This window comes from Crocodylus siamensis, chromosome 2, assembly GCF_052110815.1.
Source record: "Crocodylus siamensis isolate JL-2025a chromosome 2, ASM5211081v1, whole genome shotgun sequence".
Taxonomy (NCBI): Eukaryota; Metazoa; Chordata; order Crocodylia; family Crocodylidae; genus Crocodylus; species Crocodylus siamensis.
The window spans coordinates 66561728-66576226 of record NC_143396.1 but is presented as its reverse complement, the minus strand read 5'-3'; the positions used below and the strand labels follow the sequence as shown (position 1 = coordinate 66576226).

At 46.9% G+C, this 14499-nt stretch overlaps 1 protein-coding gene and 1 long non-coding RNA gene across 11 annotated transcripts in view; one reads left to right on the top strand and one right to left on the bottom strand.

Annotated features, from left to right (window-relative positions):
* Nucleotides 1–5724, bottom strand: part of SORBS2 (sorbin and SH3 domain containing 2) — a 405698-nt gene extending 399974 nt beyond the window's left edge. Inside the window, exon 1 of one of the 6 annotated variants that reach the window (XM_090036070.1) lies at nucleotides 4826–5724. The gene's annotated coding sequence lies outside the window, so the exon portion shown is untranslated. The remainder of the gene's footprint in view (nucleotides 1–4825) is intronic. The other 5 variants (XM_090036067.1, XM_090036068.1, XM_090036071.1 and 2 more) reach the window with 5 other exon arrangements.
* Nucleotides 1–14499, top strand: part of LOC149870353 (uncharacterized) — a 66790-nt gene that overhangs the window by 43196 nt on the left and 9095 nt on the right. For 3 of the 5 annotated variants that reach the window (XR_016440719.1, XR_016440716.1, XR_016440720.1), the window contains one exon: nucleotides 2041–2689. This is a non-coding gene — a long non-coding RNA (uncharacterized LOC149870353). Of the gene's footprint in view, nucleotides 1–2040; nucleotides 2690–4120; nucleotides 4812–14499 lie in introns of those variants that run through there. The other 2 variants (XR_016440718.1, XR_016440717.1) reach the window with 2 other exon arrangements.

Here is a 14499-nt window from a genome sequence, read left to right as displayed (position 1 = left end):
GGATTTAGTTAGGGAACTTCTCGAGGGGCTGGACATTTTCAAGTCAGCCAGTCCAGATGATTTCCACCCTAGAGTTCTAAAGGAACTGGCCGAGGTCATTGCAAGGCCCCTGGCACAGCTTTATGAGCACTCGTGGTGCTCTGGAGAGGTACCGGAGGACTGGAAGAGGGCCAACGTGGTTCCCATCTTCAAAGAAGGGAGGAGGGATGACCCGGGAAAATATAGGCCAGTTAGTCTTACCTCGATCCTAGGCAAGCTGTTCGAGAAAATTATGCTGGCACACATCCAGGAGGGGCCAGCAGGGTACTGCATGCTTAGGGGCAGCCAACGCGGCTTCATCAGTGGCAGGTCCTGTCAGACCAACCTGGTGGCCTTTTACGATCAGATCACCAGATCATTAGATGCAGGGGTAGCAGTGGATATAGTCTTCCTGGACTTTCGGAAGGCTTTTGACACTGTCTCTCACCCCGTTCTCATTAAGAAACTGGAGGGCTGTGGTGTAGACACCCACACAGTCAAATGGGTCGCCAACTGGCTGGAGGGCCGCACCCAGAGGGTGGTAGTGGATGGGTCCTTCTCAACCTGGAAGGACGTGGGCAGTGGGATTCCGCAGGGCTCTATCCTCGGGCCTGCACTGTTCAACATCTTAATCAGTGATTTGGACGAGGGGGTAGAAAGCACCCTGTTCAAATTTGCTGATGACACTAAGATGTGGGGGGATGAGGGCACACTGGAAGGATGCAACAGGCTACAATCAGACCTAGACAGGTTACAGGGGTGAGCGGACGAGAATAGGATGGGTTTCAACACAGACAAGTGCAAGGTGATACACCTGGGGAGGAACAACCAGCACCATACCTACAGGTTAGGGAACTCCCCTCTTGTCAGCACGGAGGCGGAAAAGGATCTTGGAGTCATCATTGACTCCAAGATGAACATGGGCCAGCAGTGTGGGGAGGCAGTCAGGAAGGCCAACCGTACCTTGTCATGCATCCACAGATGCATTTCAAGCAGGTCAAAAGAGGTGATCCTCCCCCTCTATGCGGCACTGGTCAGGCTGCAGTTGGAATACTGCGTCCAGTTCTGGGCGCCGCACTTCAAGAGGGCTGTGGCCAGCATCGAGAGGGTCCAGAGGAGGGCCACTCGCATGATCAGGGGACAGCAGGGCAGGCCCTATGAGGAGAGGCTACGGGACCTGAACCTGTTCAGCCTCCAAAAGAGAAGGCTGAGGGGGGATCTTGTGGCCTGTTATAAACTAGTCAGGGGGAAGTCACTGTTCCCCCGAGCACCGCCAGGAGTGACCAGGAATAACGGTCACAAGCTGGCAGAGGGTAGGTTTAGGTTAGATATCAGGAGGCACTACTTCACGGTCAGGGCGGCTAGGGTCTGGAACCAGCTTCCAAGGGATGTGATGCTGGCTCCTACCCTGGAGGTTTTTAAGAGGAGGTTAGATGAACACCTTGTTGGGGTCGTTTGACCCCAGTATTCTTTCCTGCCGTGGCAGGGGGTCGGACTAGATGATCTGTTTAGGTCCCTTCCGACCCTAGAAACTATGAAACTATGACTTCTGGGGCATGCCACAGAGCATGCTGGCAAATGTATGGAGTGAGTAGTATTTGATTTAATGTTTTGCATCTTGGAGAAAGGGGTGACTTGCCTGTACTGCACTTCGTGTAAGACTTGATATCAGTCAGTGGGTTCTCAGAACTCATGTACAAAATTAAAGTTAAAAATAAAGTTATTCTGTAATGGAACAATTCTGAGGTTAGAAGAGGCTATTTATCAAGGAACAATAAATATTAAGGGTGGCAGATAAGGTGAGCCCTACTTAATTCATGGTTTCATAGTTTTTGTGGAAACCATGAAATCTGGGATTGTCCAAAAAATCAACAGAAAAATCTTAATAAAAATAAAATGCTGGCTTCCCAGTGGGAGCCAGCGGTCTTCGCTGCTGGGAGGGGAAGGTGATGACTGGCAGGGTGGCACGAAGGGCAGCACACAAGGTGGCAGCTGTCCCTTTGTCCCTCCTCTCTCTACCAGGGCCTCTCCACCAATCAGTTCCAGGGGCTGGGGCCACACAAAGGGCAGCCAACAGTCAAGATGGCAGCTGCCCCCTCATCCTTCCTCTCCTCTGAGACCTCTCCACCAATCATTGCTAAGGAGTGAGGCTGCCATGAAATGACTGCAGAATTGGAGCTTTAGGCTGCAATCAACCTGGAAAAATTGGTAAGTTCTCCCAACAATTTAGGTAGACCCCTAAGTATGTAGAAAGAAGAAAGGGGAATAGAAAAAATGCAGGAGGACAAGAACCATCCAACTGGCTGCAAAGGACCTTGGTAAAAGGAGAAGGACAGGTGTGGCACAAGTGACCAAGCATCAGAGGCAGTTTCTTGTATTAAGTTACTGGCTGTGGAATGAATGCGGTGAACCATATCAACAAGCATGGAGCTTACAGAGTTCACAGAGACTTCATGCATACCCTAAACCTTTGAAAAATTTATAGGCAACACCCTGAGACCTTGATCTTCTTCAGCAAGGTATGTGATATTTTCAAGGTCTAAAAGACATTGGGTATGAACAAGCATTCAAACTACCCAACTCAGGTTAGGCAACTTACTCTGAGCCACCTAAACCTGAGTCAGGTTCTGTCTTGTGCGGGTGTTCACCCTGGCAGCCAGAGGTAGCTGAGTTGGAGCTGGGAAGGAGGGGGGGAAGGGTGCTTATGGGATTGTGACTGGGGGATCTGTGGGGGGGAGGGGTTGTAGGTTCACAATGGGAGAGTTAGGAGGGATTAAAATAACACAGTCCCAGAGCTGTGACAACTGGCTGGACTTTCGCAGCCCCAGGGCTGAGCTGTATATGCATGAAAGTGTTTGTTAGGCCAGGTTAACCCATTTTAAATAAGGTATACCCAGGGCAATCTAAAGTTAGTTCACTTCTGAGATGAGTTAACTTTAGATTGGGCATGCCATTTATATGGTGACCTAAGCCCTGTGTACACCTGAATGCCCAGCCCTTTAGACTGATCTAATCTTGGATAGGCTGATCTATATGTAATACTTGTACATACCTACTGACTAAAAATTTACAATATATGGAGAAAGTATAACTGGAGATCTAGGTATACAAAATGAAATGTTAGCTAAGGCTATTACAGAAAACAGAGAAGTTAAAATAATTTTCAAAATATGAAGAATAAAGCATGTCTAATTATCATTAAACTTTCAAAATAATTTAATCTATAACTAAGCAAGCTAAACCTCAAGTGTAAAGAAACATTTTTGTGCAAGGCAGAATCTTGCTTACAAGTGAAACTGCTTTAAACCCAGAAGTCAGTCCTAAGTGAGGACTTACTGTAAGGGTGCTCAGGCCCTAAAAAGTAAGGTTCCTTGGGATGGATCAGTGAGAGCCTACTCTGCCTCTATAACAGTTCTCTAATTAAATTATTAAAGGCAACCTATCTACTTATGTATAAAGTATACCTACTAAAACCAGATCACATTTAATTGTCACTGAAGAGATAAGATAGTACACCATTAGCATGTACTGAACAGGGCATGATTAATACAAATCTGAACAAAGGAGATGCACAGAACTGCAGAACCTGCAGCAAGGTAAGGAATCAATGCTCCAGTGCATCCTTCCCTCCCACGCAGAGGAACTAGTCCTGAGCTATTCCAGTCATGCTAATTGGAGCTGCTAGTAAGAACTCTTGTAAAAACCAGATGTCTGGCATGAGATTAAAATAAGATGCAGCATAAGTAGTCTGCCAAGAGATAGGGATAAATTTGAATTCTGACCACTTGAAAACACACTAGCAATTTTTGTTTTACACCTACTTTTCCCACCATGAACCCCACTAAAGCAGGCTGGTATTGACTCAGCATGCATCATTATCTATTAATACAATAAACAATTTATGGAGTCCCATTGCATCTGATTAGTAATTTATTACATTAATTTCATTATTACATGAATAATGTTAACTTATTACAGTCATTACAATTGTTGTAATCAGATATCTAAACAGCTCAAAACTATTTGTATAGCAGACGATAGCCTCAGTTTAAGAGTACTACATTTTTTTCAAGCTCACTGCACTGTTGTTCTCTGCTGACAGATGCAAGCTGAAGATAAGACAAAAGAAGACATTGACTAGAGGAAATAAACACTCTATAAAACTCATGTGCCTGGTCAAATGTATTGGGTCTTTACTCTGTCACACCAAATTATCCTTTCAATTGCCCTGAAAGCTAACAAAAAGCGTTCCCAATATGCTGATGGATGCTTTCTCATTACAGCCCTGGATGACAATTAAGACATTACAATCCTCATACTCAATAGTAATGTTGGGGACAGGGCACAATTAAAGTAGCCCATTTTCATAAAACTTATGCTGCAGTTCAGAAACCCTCTTTATATTTACAGATGTAGCACAGATCAGTGCTAAATTGTGCTGTGGTACAAGCAATGGTTTATTACCAATTTTGCTCATAAATTGAACACATACTATAGACAGCAGGGAACAGAAGCAGGTTATAATAGGAGCAGCAATAACAACAAAAGGCACAATGATATTTTTATCTGAAAATAGCAATTTATCTGCAGATAGATTGCACTAGTAAACGGAGAACTGTTGTACATTTCTGGTTGTTAACAATCCTATTCACACTAGCCATTTTAAAGCTGATGTTTAGCCTGAGAATAGGATAAATTATTTCTTTAAAATACAGCATCTAGCTTCATGTATCAGCACTCTTGGAAGCCCTATAATTCTGCAGTATTAAATTAAACAGACTCAATTAACAAAGAAAAGGACAGATACCTTGCAATGAGAACATTCCAGTACAGAAAATGTTGCAGTCAGCTTGTCAGATGCTGTACAGAGTAATCAGTTACATGGCATGTGCTTGTACCCCGGTAGTGCTGTCCCTCCTGAGCTGTCTGATCGGACTGGCAGCCTTTGCTAGGACTTGAGGCATTTACAATATGTATGTTGCATTCATGCGCAATAAGGAAGCGTAATCAGCACCTCTCTGTACTATAGATCTTTTTGAATCTGATTGGCTAGCTCATGCCTTAACCTTCAGCTGTGTTCACTGTATTTCCCAAGAGAAATATACAGAGAATTGGCAGTTAGGGAAACAGTAGCAGGTTAGAAGAAGTTGGCTTTAAACAAACACCAAGCCCATACCAAGAAACAGCTCCTAAGTGAACAAGGCAAGTATTTAGTTTTCCAAGGTTATACGTAGGCTAAACAAGGACAAAGCTAATAAAATGGATAACTTCACAATAGCATGTTTTATGTTTACATGCTGAAAATACTATAAACCACATATGCTTAACACAGTGATACAGTGTTGAGGTGGCTTCCAGTATTAAGGGGAGCTAGCATAATCAGCCTTAAATCAAAGCAGATGGGAATGACAGAATATATTAAGTAGGTTATTAAAAAACTCTGAAGGACACAGTTAAATAAGGTTACCTAATCCATCTTAAAAGGGTATTATGAATTGTATCACTTAAGCAAGAGTAGTTCTGCTGTCTCTATTATAGGTTTTACAAGGCTGGTTAAATGAAAACACAAGTATCGATAAAAGAGGCAATATGGTTTATATATAATATATATATAAAACCATGCATAAACCATGCTGTAAAATGTATTTAAGAATAGGATTGATATAGTGAAACACCTGATGCATAATCACCCACAATGCTGCTATTCCCCAAACACGCACATCTTTAAAAGACGTATTTTACTCAACACGTCCTTTATTTATTTCATTCTTTGCCTGTCTATAATTGTTTTTCCAAATAAATACCTGATGAAAATGCAGACTGTTCAGGCATAAAATGTTCTTAAGAGCCAGATCCAAAACCAGATGTGGATTTCCTAGTTGCAACTTAGACCGAATTTAAGCTTCCATGTTCCAACGAGCAATCCATAAAAAGCACCATTCAACTACTTGGTCATCTGAGGGGCTGTAGACACCTAGGTTTTTTGCTAAAGAACTGCATGCACCTAAAGTTCTATTGCTGCTCATGTCCTGCACTTCCACTATCTAGGCTGAGTTGAGCACCTCAGTGCTTGCCTCATGCTTCAGGCCCTCTGGAATTCACAAACTAGACATACCTGTGTTCAAGTCCACTGAGGATGTGTTACACAGGCTTGGAGCAAGCAAGTGGGAGCATGATGTAGCCCAGTATGAGGCAACGCCCTGTGGGTGGAGTATCCTAGTTTCTGCTCCTTTCTTCATGGACTGCTTACCCAGTTTGCACTGAAGAGTATCTGGATAACATACATAAACAGTGTTGAGAACAGGACAAAAACCCAGGATTTCTTAGTCCCAGAGGACTGCTCTTATCACTAGGCTCAGTCATACTCCTTCTTCCTTAGTTTCTCTTGTTCTGTGGATCTTGCTTTCCTTTTAGCTGAAGAAGGAGTGATAGACAGAGTGGTAAGCTTAGCACAGGTACAGGGGAGAGAGGAAAGAGGATCGTTTTTGTACCTTTTAGATTCTAGAGCAGCAGGGGACCAGAGCAGGCTGTCATAACTAACCTGTGCTGCAAGGAAGCATTCACCCTCACCATATAGCTGTGAGAAGTAGTTAGCTGTGTTAGTCTGATGTCAGGCAGAAGTCAGGGTAGAGGCACATCTTGCAGATTCATAGAGAAGTAGGGCTGGAAGGGACCTCCAGAGGTCATCTAGTCCAACCCCCAGCCTGAGGCAGGATCATCCCTATCCAAACCATCCTATACAAACCAAAATCTAAACTATGTAAAACTGCCGTCAACCCTCACACAATACAGACCTAATCCCCTAACCTGCCACAGGCAAAGCAGGGGGACAACAAAAGCCAATGTCCTGCTGCTATGAAATGTTGTCTGTATATGCTCTATGGCTCTAGAGCTACTAGGTATAGGGCATCCCTGCTAGAGAGAAAGACAAACCCCCCAGTCAGTACCAGCGTGACCATGGGGTAAAATTCTTTCCTGACCCCAAATATGGCGATGGGTCTAACCCTGAGCAGAGCGGGCAAGACCCTCTAGCCAGGAACCGCCTGTAACAAGTGCTCAACCCAGGGATTTTTGTGATGCCTCCTGCTATCCACACAGCCAGCCCTTGCCAAACTGTAGCTCGCCTCGGACAATCTCCCCTTCACTTGCCTGTCAGGCACTGATGTTATTATCTCTGAAGAAAAGGGGGACTGCCCCAAGGCTTCCCAAACCTGGTCTTGCTTGACCACAGGTGTCCATGGCTATTGCCTCAAGGAGCAATTACATGGACTGCATTCTCCCTAATACCCACTCCCATGCCACACAGGCAACGTGCTAACTAGGTGTGCACCAATAGAGCTTTCTTGGGATGATACCAATGGCCAATTTTTAATGAGCCATATTGACCAACGCCGATCCAATTGCTGATATGTGGCCGGCAGCTTGAACAGCAGCGTCTGGCTGGTAAATCCGTTGTGGTGGAAGGGGCAAGGGCGGAGGGAAGGGATGTGGGTGAGGCAGGTCAAGGCCCCTGCAGTGAGGGGGTGGGGCTGGGGCAGGCTCTGCCCAGCCAGGGTGGGGTGAGGCATGGGATGGAGCTGCAGCTTGCAGATTAACTAAATCAGAGATTCATAAACTTTTGTGAGCCACAGTTTACTTCACTGAATGCTTCGCTTTATCAGTATCACTGTGCAGTACGATAGCTATTACCCTATACAGCTGTAAAAGCTTCTTCCACTGAGCTCTAATAGTATCCATGACATCTTTTAATAAATAAAAGGGGACTGGTCCTCAGAGTTGCCAAAACACAAGTGAGAGAGACAGCAGAAAGCACTCAGAAATTAAGCTTTGCAGACAAGGCCTTTTTTTCCTATGAGTTCAAGAGGATTGTTTGGACCTAGCTCTGCTATGAGAAATGTTAAGAGCTGCTCTGCCATAGGAAATCCTAGGTGGGGGAGAGGAGGGCATAGACTTTTAGGAGACAGAATGGCTTCTGGAGCTCCCCTGGGCAAACAAAGATCATGTACCCAATATTAAACCATTTCCTGGACTGTAACAGACTTCAGACTTGCCTGCAAGGAAATAGTACAGCTAGTTCTTATGCCTTCTCAACCTTCTCTATGTCCTTTAGGACACCCTTTGGGGAGCAACAAGAGAAATCTCTGTATTTCTGAGGGCTAGGGCTATAATTCTGCCTGGCCCGTATGTGGTCCTCTCACTGCACAGCTAATAAGATGGTATTTTCAGGAGCCTGACACTGGATTTTCACTGCTTAGTCCCCATACTTAGGGCCAGAATTTAAAGATAACTCAAGCTCTAGCACACTGAGGTATATAAATAGGAGTTGTATTTCCAAATTAATTTAATGCCCACCAGCTCTCATTATAACAGTCACACATTTCAAGATAGCCCCACATGAATATAGCTCCACATATTGCTACTGAAGCACCAAGTGTGATGGAGCTGTCAATGGAGCTAATTGAATTTGTAAAAATCTACACTAGGAGAGCATGTACTTGTATTGCCATCTCTAAAAACTTAGAAAAAAAATGGATCAGTCTCCCACAGATCCTGAGACTGGATTAAAAATCATCATCATCATCATCATCATAAAATGGTGGCTGTTTAGATTTGTTCTTTGGTAACCCTTTAGGATGCACTCAGATTAATATTCTTGGCTTAACTCTGTAAGAAGGAGGGCTAGAAATTTACTTAAAAGAAAGAAGCAAAGAGAAGAAAAGTGAGATTTTCAAGTACTGCTCAATTCATGCACTTGGGATTTAAGAAAAAATTCCAGTTATGGCAACCCTCACTATCAGATCTTCATATGGCAGCTGATTTAATGGTTTTATGCATACAGTGGGCATATGGAACATTATATGTTGCTTACCTGGGTCTTTTACTGTAGTTAAAATATAAGCAATTTTTGTGCCCCTTTGTTGCAGTTTTTTTCCTGTCCTTCCTATGTTAGTTCCACTTCCACCTCACTCACTCATGGGGGACCTGAACTTCCCAGACATTTGCTGGGAAGAGCAGTCAGCCAGGTCGGAACGCTCACGTAGGTTCTTGGCCAGAGTGCAGGACCTCCATCTAACCCAGGAGGTGCACAGCCCCACCAAGGGAGACGCCTTGTTGGACCTGGTGCTGGCCACGGGTGATGACCTGGTGAGGGGGCTGCGGGTGCTCGACCACCTGGGCGACAGCGATCATCGCCTGCTGCAATTCACCATCCAGCGCAAGGTGGCAAAGGCATGCAGTAAGGCAGCGGCCCTAGATTTTAGGAGGGCTGACTTCAACGAGCTAAGGAGGATAGTTGGAGAAGCGCTGAGGTCCCAGGGGGGAGGGGAGCCAGGTGTCCAAGGAGAGTGGTCGCTCCTTAAGGAGACGATCCTCCAAGCCCAAAGGAAAGTAATCCCAACAAGGATCAAAGGGAGCAGGAGAGCACACAAGCCTCCGTGGCTCACCAAAAGCATCCGGGAATGTCTCCTTGCTAAAAAGGAGGCTTATACCCAGTGGAAAGAAGTCATTGTTCCCCCAAGCACTGCCAGGAGTGACCAGGAATAACGGTCACAAGCTGGCAGAGGGTAGGTTTAGGTTAGATATCAGGAGGCGCTACTTCACGGTCAGGGCGGCTAGGGTCTGGAACCAACTTCCAAGAGAAGTGGTGCAGGCTTCTACCCTGGGGGTGTTTAAGAGGAGGTTAGATGAACATCTTGCTGGGGTCGTTTGACCCCAGTACTATTTCCTGCCATGGCAGGGGGTCAGAGTAGATTATCTGCTCAGGTCCCTTCTGACCCTAGAAACTATGAAACTATGAAACTAGGTCATATGCTGCTCAGAGAGTATTAAGGAACATCCTTTGGGCTAGGAGCATACATTACACATGAACTGATTTAAGCGATCAGAAATTGGTTGAAAACTAACAGAAGAGACATTCAGTGCACATAAGGCAGTTTGAAAATGGCTGAAATTGGTTTGAGATAAACCTGGTGAATTCATAGATTTCATTGACATTAGGGATGGAAGGGACCCCAGAGGATCATCAAGTCCAGCCCCCCGCCCAAAGGGCAGGAAGTCAGCTGGGGTCATAGGATCCCAGTAAGATAAGCATCCAATTTACTCTTGAATGTGTTCAATGTAGGTGCTTGAACCACCTCCGATGGCAGGCTGTTCCAGACCTTGGGGGCTCGGACAGGACAGAACTTCTTCCTTATGTCCTGAAACGGTCTTGCAGTAGTTTGTGGCCATTCAACCTCGTCATCCCTTGGGACGCTCTGAAGAATAAACATTCTCCCAGATACTGGTGGTCACCCCTGATAAACTTATAGGTGGCCATCAGATCACCCCTGAGCCTGCGCTTTTCCAGGCTAAACAGCCCCATGGCTCTCAGCCTGTCATCGTAAGGTCTGTTTTCCTGACCTCTGATCATGCGCGTGGCTTTTCTCTGGACTCTCTCAAATTTCTCCACATCCCTTTTGAATTGTGGAGCCCAAAACTGGGTGCAGTACTCCAGCTGCAGCCTCACCAAGGCTGAGTACAAGGGGAGAATGATGTCCTGGGATTTGCGTGAGAAGCATCTATGGATACAATCCAGTAGATACAAGCCAGTGTTCTGGTTTCTTTACTAGCCACAGCATCGCATTGTAGGCTCATGTTCATCTTGTGGTCAATGATGACCCCCCAAGTCTCTTTCTTCCATAGTGCTAGCCAGCGTAGCACTGCCAAGCCTATAAGGATGCTGCAGGTTTTTCTTCCCAAGGTGGAGAACCTTGCATTTTTTGATGTTAAACACCATCAGGTTCTCATCTGCCCATTTGCTAAGCCTGTCCAGGTCAGCCTGGATCACCCTCCTGTCTTCAGGTATGGATGCTTTGCCCCAAAGTTTGGTGTCATCGGTGAATTTGGCCAGCCCGCTTCTGACTGCAATGTCCACATTATTAATGAAGATGTTGAACAATATGGGTCCATGCTGGCTATCCCTTAGGATGTTGGCATTAGCAGTCCATTAAGGATGGCCTCTTTAATAAGCTTTTCTAAGACCTTCCCTGGGATAGAGGTCAGGCTGATGGGCCTGTAGTTTGCCTGATCCCCTTTCCTCCCTTTCTTGAAGATAGGCACCACATTGGCCTTCCTCCAGTCTTTGGGCACTACACCAGAGCGCCAGGAGTCTTCAAAGATCCATGCCAGAGGCTGGGCTATGATGCTCACCAGCTCCTTGAGTACCCTGGGGTGTAGATTGTAAGGGCTGTCTGACTTGAATGAATCCAGTCTCTCAAGGTGTTCCTTCATGAGGTCAGCATTGATGGAGGGCAGGAGATCTCCCTCACCCAGATCTCCGTGTCCTGTAGTGGACATGGGCATCTCATGGGACTGATGAAAGACCGACGTAAAGTACCCATTTAATAGGTTGGCTTTTTCCTGAGTGTCAGTTTTCAGTTGTTCCATTTAGTTCAGCAGGGGTCCAATGTTTCCCTTGCTTTTCCTCTGGCTCCCCACATATCTGAAAAAGGACTTTTTATTGTCCTTGATGCTCAAAGCTAGTTGGAGTTCAGTTGCAGCCTTGGCTTTCCTGGTTTACTCCCTGCAGGACCGGGCCAGTGCATAATATTCCTCAGAGGAGAATTCCATCCTCCATCTTTTGTAGGCCTTTCTTTTTGGACTCAGGACGTCTGCTAGATTCCTGGAGAGCCAGGGGGGTGCTGTGCCCTCTTGCTGCCTTTCCTCCAAGATGGAATAGAATTAGGTTGTGCATTGAGGATCGCTCCCTTGAGAAGCAACCACTCTTCCTGAACTCCCCTCCCCCTGGGTTCAGGGATCCTTAGGGCCTCACTGACAAGCCTCCTGAGCTTGTCAAAGTTGGCTTTCCTAAAATCAAGGATTTCCGTGTTGCTGACTGACTTGCCAGCTTTACGGTGGATGGTGAAAGTGATCAGCTCGTGGTCGCTGTCACCCAGCTTCCCATCAATCACTAGGTTGCCTATTAGGTCATCCCCAGTAGCCAGTACCAGGTTGAGCAGCGCTTTACCTCTTGTAGACTTCTTGAGTCAGGTAGAGGTCATCCATGCACAATAGGAAGCTTTGCGACTGGTTGGATTTTTCTGAGTGATCCTCCCACAAGATGTCTGGGTAATTGAAGTCACCCATGACAACCATGGTCCTGGAGCATGCAACCTCAGCCAGTTCCCAGGTGAACTCATGTTCAAGCTCTTGACTTTGGGTGGGAGGTCTGTAGTAGACTCCCACCGTTGTGTTCCCTGTGCTGTGTTCCCCACGGATTTTAACCCAGAGGGTCTCCAGTTGTCCACCCTGTTCACCAATATCAGCTTGCAGGTATGCGTAGCTTTTCTTAACATAGAGAGTGTGACCGCCGAGCTTCCAGCACCCTCTCATGTGTGGCTTTAAACCAAGTGCAGGGTGATGTACGTCTCACCAGCTCCTGTGATTGGCAGGGTAGCTGTTCCCTCCAGGAGTCGTCGTCCCCTATCTTTCCTGCCACAACTTTGAATGTTCCCAGTGGGGGGTTGACCATCCTGGGTCCCTTTGCGGTCCATGGTGGGCTAGATGGTCACTCCCGGGGCTCTGCCACCCCTACACCCTGGCCTCACTCCACCTCAATGGATCCATTCATATTCCCAGCCATGTCCCCTCACTCCTACAGTTATGGTGCCTCTCAGGTTTCTTCTTACTGGTGCCCCGTTCCTGGAGCCTGCTCAGCTTACACCCTTCGTGGGCCTTCTGTGGTTGGAGGTCCTGATCATGGACCCTATCTTTTACTTTGAGCACTCTGGGCGTCAGGTTCAAATCATCACTTGACGTCCTATGGGCTACACTATCCAGCCCTCTCTCTCTCAACCCCTTCATTCAGGGAAACCAAAAGAAACACACATAATGAAAAACACTAAACACTGCCTCTATTCCCTCACTAGGAATTAGGAGAGTTCCCTTCCTTGCTTCCTCATGATAGAGGCTATGGCAGCCTTGTTGACCTGTAATATATCTAGGGGAACCCTCCCCTTTTTTAGCTCACTCCTAATCTATACCCATACAGGTTATCTACTTCTCCTTCCCAGCTCCTAACATGCAATTAAGCCACCTCTCTTCTCTCTCATTGATGGCGTCCCCTCTCCAGGAGTTCCACCGTTCCCCTTGTGCAGGGTTGGTCACCTTGCTATAGGTGCTGGAGGTACCCTGCTTGTCCAGAGATCTCCCTGGGCTCTTGGTGGGCTTCTTCTGCTGAGGACTCCTCCTCCGCCTCCCAACTGTGCCCAATACTCCCATCTGCTGTATTGAAGGTTTTACCATGCCTCCCTCTTTGGGCTCTGCTGTTGCTGTGGTCGCAGCTTGCAGGAACAATTCTCAGCCCATTTCTCATGCTGGTGTGTGGTCTGCTGCTGCTGCTGTTGGGCTTGGGGCCAGGAGCCTCTTCTGACTCCTTACCCAGCCCTCTCTCCCTTCTGGCGGCTTCCCAGCAGGGGTCCTGAGGGCACATGCTGCTCGTGTTTGTCTCCTCTCCCCTGCTTTTCCTGCCAACTGCCATTTTTATCTTCACCAGCTGGCGATCACTAGTGATGTCACCGGCCAGTCCCAGCTGAATAAAGATGCAATTGATGAGCTGTGTGGGCTTCTCCTCTTCTCCCTGTTGTGCCACGGCTCCTGCTGCAGGCAAGTGGTGTTTTTCTTTTTTCTTTAGTTCTCCCCTTTATCCCCTCTCTCTCCCGTTCTCTTCCATGACAGAGAGCTATATCCCCGCCCTTTTTATCCACTCAATCTCTCCTGTACAGGGTATAGCCATCTATACCCGTGGTCTAGTCATGGGTGGAGTCCGACCAGGTCGCCATTATCCCTATGATGTCATAATTCTTTGTGTTAAGCAGTAGGATGAGTTCCTCCTGCTTATTCCCCAAGCTCCTGGCATTTGTGTACAGGCAGGCAAGTGTCCCCTTGTGGGCTCTTGCCTTGCCCACAGATTGTACCAGGATTGGGACAGGGGTGGGCTCCCGTAAGTGCCTTAGCCTGCTGGTTTGCAAGGGTTGCTCAGCAGGCCAGCCGTGGCGGTAGTCCCCCCATCCTCCAGAGGGCTTAGTTTAAAGCCTGGTGGAGAAGGTCAGCCAGTCTGGCTGAGAAGAGCCTCCTCCCCAGGGGAGAGAGGTGGAGGCCATCTCTTCCCAGCAGCTAACTGCCTGTCTCACCAAAGACTGGGCTGTGGTCATGGAAGCCACAGCCTTCCCGATGACACCAGCGCCACAGTCTTTGGTTAACTACCTGGATCCTCCTTTCCCTCCTCTCCTGTAGTATCAGATTTAACTGATTTAGGTCAAATCAGTTTATGCAATGTCTGTCCCAGACTGCTTCCTGGTTTAAGTTAAACCAGACTCTCCCAGCATCATGGTATACTTGCTGGGCTGAGTGGGGTTTTCTGCTCCATAGCAGGACTGGTCCCTCCCCTCTGTTCCCTGGCTGCAGCTCCATCAGAGACTGCAGGCATCTGCCTGGCTTCCCCTA